Here is a 16,407-nt window from a genome sequence, read left to right on the forward strand (position 1 = left end):
ATTTACCTGTTATTGTACAGGACAAGAGTGGCACCCTCACCACCACATCCTCAGAACATTCATGGACTAGCAAACATCTTGAAGGAAGAACACTAACTGAATGTGGAAAGATAAAAACTGAAAGACTCTTGACTCTTTCTGACACTCAGGAACTGGACCTGCTATATAGACACAAAATACAGAAATACTCTCACCCCAAGAATGCCCACCTCACCAATAAGGAAATGGTTGAAGTCCAGAATGAAACCATACAGACCAACTTACATAGGAAGGCAACGGCGGGAAACAGTATCCTGCATGCCAGCAGCTACCATCCGATGAAACTCAAATAGAATATCCCCTACGGGGAACTCGTAAGGCCAAGAGAAACTGTAGCACACCAGAAGCTTACACTTTAGAGGAGAGAAAGATGGTGAAGAGATTCCTGCAGAGAGGATACACACACAAGGTGGTTGTATATCTATGAACGTGGAGCCTTCGTAGATCCAACAGATCTCCTGCTGAGATATGATTGGCTGCTACCACCTCAACCAGTAAGGTCCCTAGTTATAGGGAAAATGCAAAAAGGGCATAAAGCGGGAGGATACAGATACCCGGCCCCACCTAGGGCCAAAAACATATTTTTTTAAATGTTGCTGTAAATACATGGGGGATCTGCGGGTCCACTGCAATTTGTTCTTTAAAAGAGTGCACTCCAGCGCATTTAAAAATAGACCCGCCTCCCTGGGTAGGCCAGAACCAAGTGGAATGTGTGACATTTATATTAGGGGGAGGGGTGCGTGGCCCCCCTCCCTGAGCCTCCATGAGACCTCAGGGGCCCAATCCCCCTGGGGTGAAATATCATTGAAGGAGATGGAGTCATGCAGCACCACACTAAAAAAAGGCTCTAGGTGTGATGTGCCCTGGGTGGGCACAGGGCCACAAACTTTTGCTTTAAATGGAAAATGCCAGTGGGGCTGTGTGGGCCGGGGCCTCTCCCTCCATGGCCCACAAAAATAGTTAATCGTCTGGGGCCACCCATTAAAAAAAAACACACTTGTATCATGCCCCGGGTGGGCACTGAGGCATGAAACTTTGCAGAAAAACATAACAACTCCTGTAGGAGCAGGGAGCCGGTGGGAACTTGGCGACACTGGGGCTACCCCCACAGAACCTTATTGAAAAAAACAGTGGTTGTCCCAGATGGGACCGGGACACGCACAAACACAAGTGAATAATAAACTAGCAGCCAAAGCAGCTCATTTTTTATTCACTGATCCTTCAAGGAGCACCCCATAATGCCCTGGAAGGGCTATTTAGATATACTTTGTTTTTGGTGATGTCCCTAGAAGGAGCAGGGACATCACCAAAAATGTTTTTAACGTTGTGAGGGGACTGTAGGAAGTTATACATCCCTCTGCAACAATAGAAGAAAAACCATTCTCCTGCGTCATTGAAACCAATACCCCAGGAGAACTTATCATATTTTTAAAAAGGCACGTCCCAGGTTGGAGCTTTTGCTCTACAGCTGGGATTATATTGCTGACTGTTTGTATATTATGTGTTGCAGATGTATCACATAAAATACAAGTCCATGATGTGGTTATTTTTACCATTGCATTTTATGGGGTGTAAAATGTTAAAATGTAATCACAGAGATGTGTATTTTTAAAAGAGAAATGTATTCTTAAAAAATAAAATAATATATCTCTGACTATTGATTCTCAAATTTTTCATCCCCTAATTGTAATATTAGAAACTTTGTAAAAAGAAAAAGTCACCGACATGAAGTTAAAAAAAAAATTACTAAATATATTTTTAGCATTATTGACATATACATTTGATTAAAATTATTGCTAATTTCTGGAGAAAGATGATAGATCTGCTTTACGTAGAGGTTGGGTCGTGGGTGTGAAGGAGAGGAGAGACAGGTCCTGAGGCCAACACCTCGCTGCACATGGCCAAAGGCCATGTGGGGGGAGATTTGGCTTTACGTATGGTAATAAAATATTACTTTATGTAAAAAAAAATTAAGGTAACTATAGCTTGTGCCCTCACCATCCACTACAGATTTCCCCACATATTACATCACTCCTGACATCTTCTATGACGTCATTGCTAATATCACTGCAGCATTTGCAATGAAATTATTGATAAGAAAAGTGTCCATGGCAGTGGAGCACGTTATAGTTACCTTAGTGCACAAGTTATATTTACTTGCAATAACTATTGCTGGTGAATTTCTGTGGTGTTTAGAGTTCAAAACTTTTATATATATCAGTGAAATTCATCATTTATAGTTCCCTGAGATAAATAACACTTACACCCGCGCAATGCACTGCTTATGACCTCACATATTAAATAACTCATGACATGGTCAGTGACATCACTGATTCCAACTCAAATGACATAATTGATGACATCATCCATAGAACTAATCACACACCCACTCACACCCCAATACAACCTCTTGTATGCCCACTCCCACACAACCACTCACATACCCATTTGCAGACCCATACCATTACTCACACACCCGCTCACTTACTCATACAGCCACTAACAACAATTCACTGACCCATACAACCACTCATATAACCAGTCACTCACTCATACAGCTACTCACATAGCCACACACTCACCCAAACAGCAACTCACATACCCACTGATTTATCTACACTGTCACTCACACACCCACTCACCCAAACAGTATCTCAACTCACCACTCACTAAGCCATGCAAGCACTCAGACACTCACTCACTCACACACCCACCCAACCACTTACATACCCATTCACACATCCACACAAGCACTTACATATCCGCTCACTCACCCATGCAGACACTTGCTCTCCAATACAGCCACTCACACACCAACTCATTTAACCAAACACCCACTTACACATACATAGTCACTCACTCATACAGCCTTTCAGACACCAACTCACTCACCCATACAGTCACTACAAACTCACTTACCCACCCATAAAGCCACTAATTTACCCATATAAACACTGACACATCCACGCACTCACCAATATATTCACTCACACAGCATTTCACTCACCCACACAGCTACTCAAACACCCACTTACACTCCCATATAGCCACTTACACACCTATACACACAAGGCTACAGTCACACAGCCACTCACATAATATATGTTAGAAGTAGTATCACTAAGTAGTAGTGCACCAGGTAATCTAGTTTTCAAATTTTGTAGTAGGTTAGTGTATATACACTATAAGTATATATACGCTATAAACTCTTAAAAACACACTCACTTGATGATGTCATCAGTGATGTAATTTTAGATGGCATCAGTGATGTCATGTGTGATGTTACTGACCAAGTCATGAGCGATGTAATATGTTAGGTCATAAGCAGTACATTGCGCGGGTGTAATTTCTAGTTAGCTCAGGTAACTATAAATTAGGGGTGGGCGGAATTTGCAAAATTCACTTTCGCAAATTATAGCGAAAATGTTAAAAATCTCCGCAAACACGCTGATATATCGCGAAGATGCGGAAGTTTTTTTCACGCCCGTTCGTGGTATTTTCTGCGTGGTCGCGGCTCGTCAACTTACCCATGCGGTTGCTCGCGGGCGCGGCCATCTTGTTTTCACTTATCTCGCGGTGCATGATCGTGAGAAGAAAGACGTGATCGCGTGACGAATGACGTTACTGCGGGCGCGAACTGTCGCGAGACAGCGCAAATGGCTACCAACAATCCAACATCTTGTGGAGAACGCGACCGGACCGGGAAAACTTGTCGGCGAACGCGGAGATTCAGGTAAGGCAATCGCGTGCACGCAAGAATGTATTATTTTACAGCGCGAGCAAGCAAAAAAATTCCGGTAAAATGCGGATTGCGGAAATTTTGACATTTTCGCGTTCTCCGCGGAACGCGAAAATGTCAAATTATCGCAATTTCCGCGAGCGGAACGGAAATTTAGCCCAGGCCTACTATAAATGCTGAATTTCACTGGTTTTGTGCGAGGGAAATATGAGCCTAACTATAACAACCCTGTAACCTTTGTTTCTTTCAATGAGTTTCTAAGGTTTTTTTAATGTGATTTCCTAGGTATAATGTTTCTGTAACCTTTGATTTTTTTAAGTGAATTTGGTTTGGTTTTTTAACTTGTATTCGCGTTTGCAGAGTAGTGGAGAAAGGGGTTGAGTCTCCAACCAGCTCCCAGGAATCCCGCTGAAATTGACTTACTGGAGGTAACAAGGGGGCTTCTTGGCCCCCAAGGTCCCTCAGCATCTAGGAGAACTTCATCCGACAACCAGTATTGCACCAGGAGGTGCATTTACAGAGTGGTGGAGAAAGGGGGCGTGGCCTCAAATAGTCCTCACATCAATCATGCTATATGGAACTTACTGGAGATAACAGGAGTGGCAGTTGGCTCCCAAGGTCCCTCACCATCCAAGAGGACTTCATTCCTCAACCAGCAGTGCACCAGGAGGTGCATTTGCAGAGTAATGGTGAAACAAGGTGTGCCCTCCAAAGTGCTCTCAGCAATTGCACACTGTGGTACTTATTGGAGGTGGCAGGAGGGGTTGTTAGTCCCCAAGGACCCTCAGGAGCCAAGGGGACTTGATCCCCCAACCAGCAGTGCACCAGGAGGCATGTTTGCATAGTGATGGAGGCAATGGGCACGGCCTCTGAAGTTATATCAGCAATCAGGTTCTGTGGGGCTTACCGGAGGTAACAAAAGGGCTTGTTGCCCCCCAAGGACCCTCTGGAGCCAAGGGAACTTTATCACTCAATGAGCATTGTGCGAGGAGGCATGTTTGCAGAGTGGTGGAGAAAGGTGGCATGGCTTCCGAAGACTTCTCAGCAATCCCACCCTTTGGAACTTACTGGAGGTAACAGGAGGGCTTTCTGGCCCCGAAGGACCCTCTGGACCCAAGGAGACTTCATCCCACAACCAGCAGTGCATCAGGAGGCGTGTTTGCAGAGTAGTGGAGAAAGGGGGAGGGCCTCCAGCGCCTTGCTGGTCCCACATTTTTTCAATTGCATTAATTTATAATGGGAGTGGGGCCGTGTGGCCCCCCAACAGTCTGATTTCAGCCCCAGGGACCCCATTTCACAGGGCCCGGCCTCTAGTGTGGTAGTGATGGGGACCCCAGGGGGAGCCTCAAGGCTCCTGGCTCCCCCGCCTCCTGCGGGTGCCACCATTTCTTTGCTTTCTGTCAAAGCAATTGTGTTCCACTTTGACCAAGCTCTCGCTTGCTCAAAGCAGAGCACAGTTTACTGTGGCATGGCGGGAGTAGTAAAGCTCCCACCATGCCATAGTAAACAACTATGTCCCGGGACTGAGCACCCCAGGACATAGCAGGAGCTGGTCTGGGGTGCGGGAGTCTCTAGGGCCATCCATGGCACCTTGAGGGCCTCCATTGCAGGTCACTACCCTGGGGATGTGGTGGTCCTTGGGGCTGTGGGGTCCGCACGCCCCGACTTTCATTCTTTACATGTGGCCCGGTCTGCGGGGTGCCCAACAGGCTAACTGCATTTTTTCACTTTAGCCCTGGAGAGGAGGCTGCAGGGGGCGTGCCCCCCCCCACATTAGTTTCATATTTAGCACAGGGAGGTGGTGGTCCCCAGGGCTACGGGGAGGCCACACGGGACTCCCTCGCATTCATTTTACAAATACCGCCATGGAGGAGGCGGTCCCCAGTGCTGCGGGGGCAGTACAGACCCCGCGCATCATTTCATTATTTGCTCCGGCGATGGTGGTCCCCGGGGTGCGGGGGCACCACATGGACACCCCTGCATAATTAATAAGCATTGCTCCCAGGATTTAGTCCACCCAGTAGCTTCATAGAAAAGACGACACAAGGAGATGATGGAGAGAGTGCTGAAAATTTTCAGACACTCACCCCTGCGTTGGATCTTCTTTTGCTCACTTCGCCACCCCAGTAAAAAAGACGTAGAAAACTTCATAGAAAAGACATGCAGGAGCTCGCTTGCCTTTTTAATATTTATTTTGCTGTGGGTCCACCAGCAAATTCACAGCAAAATTCTATAAAAAACATAATTTTAACCCCCAGGGTAGTCCCTGTGTGACCCCCATTAAATCTGGGGGGCAGGGCATTCCGACCCTGCACCCTTTACTTTATTTTTGACTTTTTATGTGGAACTCTGCTTCAAGTTGTGTCCCAAGATGGCTGACAACACTTCCTGGTTGAAATGTTGGCAGCCAATCAAATTTCAGTAGGATCTGCGCATTTACTGCAAGTACTCGTGTCCCCAGACATCTATATTCTTCAAACCTAAATATCTCTGAAACTACTAAAGGGATTTACACCAAATCATAAAAAGCGCTCTTTCTGTACCAACATCTAGCTTTCTGCCAAACTTGGTGTAACTCCTTTCAGTGGTTCGGGCTGTAGTTGTGTTAAAAAACTGAAAAATCCACAGACAAAACATGGGGAACGCTCATTCCCCCCCCCCTTTTTTCTCAGTCCCTGCTTGATTGATCACCCCAAAACTTTCAACACTGAATCATAATGGGGCAGTTTTTTTAAAATGACGTGAAGATTCGTCAAGCGGCCCCACTTCCCTATGGAAACTTTGGTCCTAACTATAACTGCCTACTGGCTACTGCCAGCAGGTAAAGATATATATATATATCATTTACTCTGGTCTGCCGTCAAAGCTGCCGCTCTCCGCTCAGCGGGTGCGAAGGCTCACGAGGACGAAAACTCCTGCATCAATTTCTCCAACCTCCACAAAGGAATGCCATGCACTCACGGGGCTTACGATATTTCTCTTAATCACTGGTTCACCAACAGAAAAGTTTTACTGACAAACACGTTTCGCCTTCCTCAGCTTTGTCAATGTCAGTTTGTCATAGGTTTAAATTGCACCTTATAACATATTTGCATTGGATTGGACAACTACGGCCGCATGGCAATAGAAAACATGACTGAGGGGGGGATAGCCAACCTATTAGCTACAAGTGGGTAGCCTATTGAGGGTCTTAGAATGTTATTGTATGAACAGACCACATTGATCTCAATTAAAGTAGATTTGTAGTGCAACCCAATGCTCCAGAGCCCATTTTAGGGCTTAATAATTGCAATTTGAATGTATTGATATATTGAATGCATTTTATAGATTGTGTATTATAACTGTGATTTTTTTGAATTTTAAGGTCACCAACTCTGCTGTTATTGTTAATAATGAAATGAAACTTAATTTGAATTAGATTTATATTGTATGACGAAAGAGGACGGGTCCATTGTAGACAGAATACTGTAATAATCATGGAATAGGTGACAGAGACAAAAATGACCGACAAATTCACCGTAAAGCATATGTACACAAATAGGCACAGTCCGCTTTCTATTGCCATACGGCCGTAATCATCCAATCCAATGCAAATATGTTACAGGGTGAAATTTCAACCTATGACAACGCGTTTATCAGTACAATTTTTCTGTTGGTGAACCGGTGATTAAAAGAAATATCGTAAGCCCTGTGAGTGCATGACATTCCTTTGTGGAGGTTGGATTGGAGATATATATATATATATATATATATATATATATATATATATATATATATATATATATATATATATATATATATATATATTACCTACTGGCGGTCGCCAGTAGGTAGTTATAGTTAGGACCACGTTTCCATAGGAAAACCTCAACATTCTATTTTGAATAACTTTGGCGCCGGTCGACGAATCCTCGCGAATTTCTCAAAATAGGTGGGGCGCTATGCTCCGCTCCTACCCTGAAAGTCTCGGGGGGATCCGTCAAGCGGGGGCTGAGATAAAAGGGGGGTCCCAAAACGCGTTTTTCCCATGCATTTTTCCATAGGACCTTTAGAACGACCTACAGCCCGAACGGCTGAACAGAATTACTAGAAATTTGGCAGAGAGGTAGTCCCTAGGTCAAGGAAGTGCCTTTTGTAGGTTTGGTGTAAATATGTTCAGTAGATTCTGAGAAAATAGCCTTTAAATCAATATATATATCTGAGCCAGCTTACGGTACGCTTACCGTACGCTTACGGTAAGCGTACGGTGGCGTGCGCGAGCGCGATTCTGATTGGCTCTTAGATCTTAGTAAACATTCGAATCGGCCGAAACCAGGAAGCGGCGGCCGCCATTTTGTGTATTTCACTCTGAAAAAAAAGAGTGAAAACAAAGAAAGGGGGCAATGAGGAGAGTTACAGACCCCCTAACAATTGTAAGGGGGTCAAAGAAGGACAGAAAAGTACAAAAAAAACATTTATTGATTTTAAAAAAAATCACGGGGTACGCGTACGGTAAGCTCACGGTAAGCGTACGGTAAAAAAAATAAAAATAAATAAATGAAAATCAGATTTAAGAGTTTAGAAATTAGGGAGCTCTAAAAAGAGCTGTTGTGTTTATGGAGTCATTTTTTTAGTGGTACTTACAAGTAAGTACCGATGCAGAGTCTAAGGTTCAAGAGGAAGACTCTGTTCCCTTCATCATTGAAGTGCACACCATCTCCTCTATAAATGTCTTGCATGTCGTAACGCAAGTTGTTGTGGTAAATGGCACCCATACCATAGTCACGGAGGAAAGCAGAAACAGATTTGTTGACGTGCTTTCTTGCTTTGTCAATCTGTGGACAGAAATGATTGGACCAGTTCCATTTTTGCCTTTGGCATATGTTGGAAAACACAAAGGCAGTTTTAGGGAAAAGTGTAAACAGTTGTGCAAAGGTGTCCTTCATAAGCATTTCCAGACCTACCCCAGTCAAAGTGCCTAGGTCATTGCCACCACAGTGCACTATTATGAGGTCAGGGTGTTGGATTTGCATGAAGGATTTCACCAATGGCATCAATTGGTGCCACTTTAACCCTCTCTGACCAATCCATTTAATGTCTACATTTGGCAAAGCAAGGTCTCTCACCATATCTGTTTTCTCTGCAAACTTTTCACTCCAGAAGACATAGCTGTGCCCTACAATCCACACTGTGAACATCTTCAAAGGAGAACTGGATGCACTCAGGAGGTGTCTTTCAGTAGAATGGCAATATGAAAATAAAGACAGTTTGGAAATGGAGGCATACATATTTTTTACAAAACAAAAAGAACTGATTGGCTGTTTCATACCATTCTAGAATAAAAACTAGGCTGTATGTGAAAATTAATAGAAGCATGTTTTGTATTGGTACAAAAAAATGTGTAACCAAAGAACAGTACTATGGATTTGCAGTTAGGATTGAAAAGTCAAGCACTCTTGCTCTGTGGAATTGAAACATTGTGTGTCGAACTTCTGACCTAACTGCACACAGCAGTGTTCCATGAGCTGTTGCTATGGTAGCAGGCAGAAGTCAAGTTGGGGGAAGGGTACTAGGCAGAAGTCAAGTTGGGGGCAGGGTACTTTTGGAAAAGGGTTGGTTTTCAACCAATAGAAATGTGTCATTACATTTGAAAAAAAGGGGGAAGCACTGAGATTTGAAACTTACATGTATATGTGTGGAAAAATAGAGGGAAAGTTTGCCATTATCTGGTTCTGCTGAGAGGAGAGAGGTGTACAGAACAGAGATCCTGGCTCTGATAATCTGCTGTTTGAGTGACACATTTCTTTCACAACTAACTAAATTTAAAGGTGAGTTTACAGTTTGAGAGGGGATGTATGTGGTAACTTAAGAAATGAATAATAGAAATGGGAATTGTTTTTGTTGTAGTTACACATGGTGGATTCATAATGTGTCAGTCTGTAAAAGAGATTTTCACTTGGCCCGAAAAAAAAAGAGCAGTAAGTGTGCTTTCAAATTGGCAAAGAAATTTCGTTTTGGCACTTATGTGAAAACATGACTCTGTGTGCATAGAAGAATTATAGGCAGAAATGTATTGCGTCTTGCTCTGGTGATTTCACAGTTGCAGTAGATGGAAAAGAGGAGCGAATTTTTGGGGGAAGAAGCAGAGGCTTAGCACACACCCATGTGCTTGCCATGTATAGTCATGCACAGTAATTAGAAGCGAGTGGGGTTTTCAGGTTTAAGTCTGTAATGCAAATACATTCAGCATCACTAAGGCCGGTTGCCCCTGCTGGAGTGTAGGCAGTCACAGAGAATACACACGGTGGTGGTCTGAAAAAAAAACAGCTTGGACATGTGCATTTAAATAAATTTAAAAAAAAGGTTTCAGAATGTGTCAGTCTGTAAAAGTGATTTCAAAGTGTAAAAAGAGATTTTCACTTGGCCCGAAAAAAAAAGAGCAGTAAGTGTGCTTTCAAATTGGCAAAGAAATTTCGTTTTGGCACTTATGTGAAAACATGACTCTGTGTGCATAGAAGAATTATAGGCAGAAATGTATTGCGTCTTGCTCTGGTGATTTCACAGTTGTAGTAGATGGAAAAGAGGAGCGAATTTTTGGGGGAAGAAGCAGAGGCTTAGCACACACCCATGTGCTTGCCATGTATAGTCATGCACAGTAATTAGAAGCGAGTGGGGTTTTCAGGTTTAAGTCTGTAATGCAAATACATTCAGCATCACTAAGGCTGGTTGCCCCTGCTGGAGTGTAGGCAGTCACAGAGAATACACACGGTGGTGGTCTGAAAAAAAAACAGCTTGGACATGTGCATTTAAATAAATTTAAAAAAAAGGTTTCAGAATGTGTCAGTCTGTAAAAGTGATTTCAAAGTGTAAAAAGAGATTTTCACTTGGCCCGAAAAAAAAAGAGCAGTAAGTGTGCTTTCAAATTGGCAAAGAAATTTCGTTTTGGCACTTATGTGAAAACATGACTCTGTGTGCATAGAAGAATTATAGGCAGAAATTTATTGCGTCTTGCTCTGGTGATTTCACAGTTGCAGTAGATGGAAAAGAGGAGCGAATTTTTGGGGGAAGAAGCAGAGGCTTAGCACACACCCATGTGCTTGCCATGTATAGTCATGCACAGTAATTAGAAGCGAGTGGGGTTTTCAGGTTTAAGTCTGTAATGCAAATACATTCAGCATCACTAAGGCTGGTTGCTCCTGCTGGAGTGTAGGCAGTCACAGAGAATACACACGGTGGTGGTCTGAAAAAAAAACAGCTTGGACATGTGCATTTAAATAAATTTAAAAAAAAGGTTTCAGAATGTGTCAGTCTGTAAAAGTGATTTCAAAGTGTAAAAAGAGATTTTTACTTGGCCCAAAAAAAAAAGAGCAGTAAGTGTGCTTTCAAATTGGCAAAGAAATTTCGTTTTGGCACTAATGTGAAAACATGACTCTGTGTCCATAGAAGAATTGTAGGCAGAAATTTATTGCGTCTTGCTCTGGTGATTTCACAGTTGCAGTAGATGGAAAAGAGGAGCGAATTTTTGGGGGAAGAAGCAGAGGCTTAGCACACACCCATGTGCTTGCCATGTATAGTCATGCACAGTAATTAGAAGCGAGTGGGGTTTTCAGGTTTAAGTCTGTAATGCAAATACATTCAGCATCACTAAGGCTGGTTGCTCCTGCTGGAGTGTAGGCAGTCACAGAGAATACACACGGTGGTGGTCTGAAAAAAAAACAGCTTGGACATGTGCATTTAAATAAATTTTAAAAAAAGGTTTCAGAATGTGTCAGTCTGTAAAAGTGATTTCAAAGTGTAAAAAGAGATTTTCACTTGGCCCAAAAAAAAAGAGCAGTAAGTGTGCTTTCAAATTGGCAAAGAAATTTCGTTTTGGCACTTATGTGAAAACATGACTCTGTGTGCATAGAAGAATTATAGGCAGAAATTTATTGCGTCTTGCTCTGGTGATTTCACAGTTGCAGTAGATGGAAAAGAGGAGCGAATTTTTGGGGGAAGAAGCAGAGGCTTAGCACACACCCATGTGCTTGCCATGTATAGTCATGCACAGTAATTAGAAGCGAGTGGGGTTTTCAGGTTTAAGTCTGTAATGCAAATACATTCAGCATCACTAAGGCTGGTTGCCCCTGCTGGAGTGTAGGCAGTCACAGAGAATACACACGGTGGTGGTCTGAAAAAAAACAGCTTGGACATGTGCATTTAAATAAATTTAAAAAAAAGGTTTCAGAATGTGTCAGTCTGTAAAAGTGATTTCAAAGTGTAAAAAGAGATTTTTACTTGGCCCAAAAAAAAAAGAGCAGTAAGTGTGCTTTCAAATTGGCAAAGAAATTTCGTTTTGGCACTAATGTGAAAACATGACTCTGTGTCCATAGAAGAATTATAGGCAGAAATTTATTGCGTCTTGCTCTGGTGATTTCACAGTTGCAGTAGATGGAAAAGAGGAGCGAATTTTTGGGGGAAGAAGCAGAGGCTTAGCACACACCCATGTGCTTGCCATGTATAGTCATGCACAGTAATTAGAAGCGAGTGGGGTTTTCAGGTTTAAGTCTGTAATGCAAATACATTCAGCATCACTAAGGCTGGTTGCTCCTGCTGGAGTGTAGGCAGTCACAGAGAATACACACGGTGGTGGTCTGAAAAAAAAACAGCTTGGACATGTGCATTTAAATAAATTTAAAAAAAAGGTTTCAGAATGTGTCAGTCTGTAAAAGTGATTTCAAAGTGTAAAAAGAGATTTTCACTTGGCCCAAAAAAAAAAGAGCAGTAAGTGTGCTTTCAAATTGGCAAAGAAATTTCGTTTTGGCACTTATGTGAAAACATGACTCTGTGTGCATAGAAGAATTATAGGCAGAAATTTATTGCGTCTTGCTCTGGTGATTTCACAGTTGCAGTAGATGGAAAAGAGGAGCGAATTTTTGGGGGAAGAAGCAGAGGCTTAGCACACACCCATGTGCTTGCCATGTATAGTCATGCACAGTAATTAGAAGCGAGTGGGGTTTTCAGGTTTAAGTCTGTAATGCAAATACATTCAGCATCACTAAGGCTGGTTGCCCCTGCTGGAGTGTAGGCAGTCACAGAGAATACACACGGTGGTGGTCTGAAAAAAAAACAGCTTGGACATGTGCATTTAAATAAATTTAAAAAAAAGGTTTCAGAATGTGTCAGTCTGTAAAAGTGATTTCAAAGTGTAAAAAGAGATTTTCACTTGGCCCGAAAAAAAAAGAGCATTAAGTGTGCTTTCAAATTGGCAAAGAAATTTCGTTTTGGCACTAATGTGAACACATGACTCTGTGTGCATAGAAGAATTATAGGCAGAAATTTATTGCGTCTTGCTCTGGTGATTTCACAGTTGCAGTAGATGGAAAAGAGGAGCGAATTTTTGGGGGAAGAAGCAGAGGCTTAGCACACACCCATGTGCTTGCCATGTATAGTCATGCACAGTAATTAGAAGCGAGTGGGGTTTTCAGGTTTAAGTCTGTAATGCAAATACATTCAGCATCACTAAGGCTGGTTGCCCCTGCTGGAGTGTAGGCAGTCACAGAGAATACACACGGTGGTGGTCTGAAAAAAAACCAGCTTGGACATGTGCATTTAAATAAATTTAAAAAAAAGGTTTCAGAATGTGTCAGTCTGTAAAAGTGATTTCAAAGTGTAAAAAGAGATTTTCACTTGGCCCGAAAAAAAAAGAGCAGTAAGTGTGCTTTCAAATTGGCAAAGAAATTTCGTTTTGGCACTAATGTGAAAACATGAGTCTGTGTGCATAGAAGAATTATAGGCAGAAATTTATTGCGTCTTGCTCTGGTGATTTCACAGTTGCAGTAGATGGAAAAGAGGAGCGAATTTTTGGGGGAAGAAGCAGAGGCTTAGCACACACCCATGTGCTTGCCATGTATAGTCATGCACAGTAATTAGAAGCGAGTGGGGTTTTCAGGTTTAAGTCTGTAATGCAAATATATTCAGCATCACTAAGGCTGGTGGCCCCTGCTGGAGTGTAGGCAGTCACAGAGAATACACACGGTGGTGATCTGAAAAAAAAAAAAAGCTTGGACATGTGCATTTAAATAAATTTTAAAAAAAGAGCAGTTTGTGTGCATTGAAAATGGCAAAGAAATTTCGTTTTGTGACTATTGTGAAAAGAAATGTAGTAATATATTTAAATACAATAAAGGATTTTTTTTTTAGTTTTTTTCAGGTATTGCTGAAGAACAGTGAACAAAATTTAAGATGCCTACAAAATCTCGAGTTCAAAAAACGCTAAAAAAAAAACTATATTTGAGGACAACTGGAGGACCAAAGTTAGTAGAAGATGCTGATGTTGGGAAAAAGAAAAAATCTTCTGGTAAGCAAAAAAGACAATTCCTAAACAAAATATTGAAAACAAACAAAAATGTACAAAATGTCTGTTCTCGGAAAAATGTAACAAAACCTACAGAACAGCAAAAAATTGAGGATTTAGTTAATGCAAATATACCTTCTGCAATTGAAAAGTTTAACATAAACAGAAAAACAGCATTTAAAGAGATACGTAGAAAAATGTTTCAGAGAAGAGTTATGTCCAATTTGATAAAGGATATAAAGAAATATAAGCAAAAGGCTAAATATTATAAGAGAAAAAAAGAAATTGAAGCCATTGCAGCAAAAGCATTAGAATTAAAAAGGAAACTATTCATATTAATTTTGAATAGGATGCGTACATTAGATAAAATGGTTAATGTACTGAAATCACAAAGCAAAAGCAAAAGAGTAGTGAACAGAACAAACTTTTGTAAAGTGTTTTTAGGAAAGTGGATGCATAGTTCAAGTAGTGAACCTTTTTTTAATGAAGAAAGCTATTTTCAAAGTAATAGTTTGCTGCATGCAGTTGACACCAGAGGTCGTTCATACGAAGTAAAAAATGGTTGCATAATGGAGAAGGAGATAATGGTTCCAAGAGATGAGGTACAAGTGATGGCAGATGAGGCAATGGGGAGACGTCCTAAAGCCCCAGTGTACACTTGGAATTGTAGTAGTATTTGCACTGTGCGTCAGGAATCTATTGACAGATTTCGAGAGTTTCTAAGAGAATATAGTAAAAAAAGTGTAAAACAAAAGATTAAGGTGCTTCAAAGTCTGGATCCATGCAGAGTGAGAGAGAATACTGGTTTGCAGGGTCATTCTCTTGCTTGTCTATCTAGAAAAGTGTGCAATAGTGTTTTCCATCATTTTAGGATGCTGGCTGTTCATCATACTGAAATGAGAAAGTTTGTGAGACGGTTGTATTTTGCCAAAAGTCCAGCAATAAAGTTAAATGAATTGAATAGGGCTCTGTTCCGAGGAACGGTATCAGATGTAGAGAAGGTTGTTGATGAAATTCAGTTTTGTTACTTTGGTCCTGAACAAAACAGTGCAGAGAAGGACACAATAAATGAGGCAGAAGTGGAAGAGAATGTAGAACCCTCTGTAAGTAACACATTTAATGATCACATAACAAAATTTGCAATAGTCTCTAATGAAAGACCAAATGTTACTTGTATTTGTTGCCGCAGAACTCATTATAGAAAACAAACTAGGAATGTTGATCTCTACAGAAAGAGTGAAAATGAAGATAATTATAAGTGGATGGATTTTGCCACATATATATTTCTTGAAAATTGTTTTGAATTGGGTGAAGATCAGCGTATTTGCAAATACTGCTACAACAAGTTAGAGGAAAATAGAATGCCGACCAGAGCTGTACATAATAATTTAGAATTGGATGCTATTCCTGCTGAACTTTCTGAATTAAATACATATGAGTCTATACTCATTCAATGTGTTCATCCGTTCCAGACCATAGTACGTATGGAGCCCAAAACTGGTAAATTACCTCCTTCAGATTTACTGAGAGGTTTAAAAGGTAGAGTGGTGTATTTGCCCTTGGATTTGAAAAAAAATATGGAAACTATTGATGCAGATACTTTGGAAACTGAACCATTAATTATTCTGGTTAATGGTGTCCCTACAAAGAATAAGAAGATTTGGCAGGAGCTGGTAGATGTGCGGAAAGTACAAAGAGCAAATTTGTATTTGAAAAAAAATAACAAATGGTATGAATCAATTTATATAGAAGAAGAAGAAGAAGAAGAAGATTTACAAGGAGACACAGAAACACCAACTGGACAAATTGAAAAAGTGGACAAGTCAAAGGAAGAAGAAATTTATGAACATTTTAGCATACATCCTCTCCATTCGAAAGAAGTTATGGGAGACAATATTGATCTCTTTCAGATGAAGAAAGCAAAAGGAAATCCTGTGAGTGTATGGGAGGAGAGCTTGGAAGCTCGATGTTTTCCCCAGCTGTTTCCTAAAGGAAAAGGAGGACGATACGATGAACGTCCGGAACAGATTCCAGCTTCTGAGTATCGGACTACAAGACTATATGCTGAAGATCCCAGATTTCGACAAAGTATCCCTTATTTGTTCCATCTTTTATTTGAAAGCGACTTGTCTGCACTGTCTTATGCAGTAAATCACATTTTAAAAAGTGGAGTACATTTACAAAATGTGTCTGCTAAGGATTTTATGGAGAAAGTGCAGCACCGAGATGATCATTTGGAAACACAACTGATCAATCTGATGGCTTGTCAGCGTGGGACAAATGAATATTGGTACCGACGCCATGGTGAACTAAAATG

The sequence above is a fragment of the Triturus cristatus genome, chromosome 8 (genome assembly GCF_964204655.1).
Source record: "Triturus cristatus chromosome 8, aTriCri1.1, whole genome shotgun sequence".
Classification (NCBI taxonomy): Eukaryota; Metazoa; Chordata; class Amphibia; order Caudata; family Salamandridae; genus Triturus; species Triturus cristatus.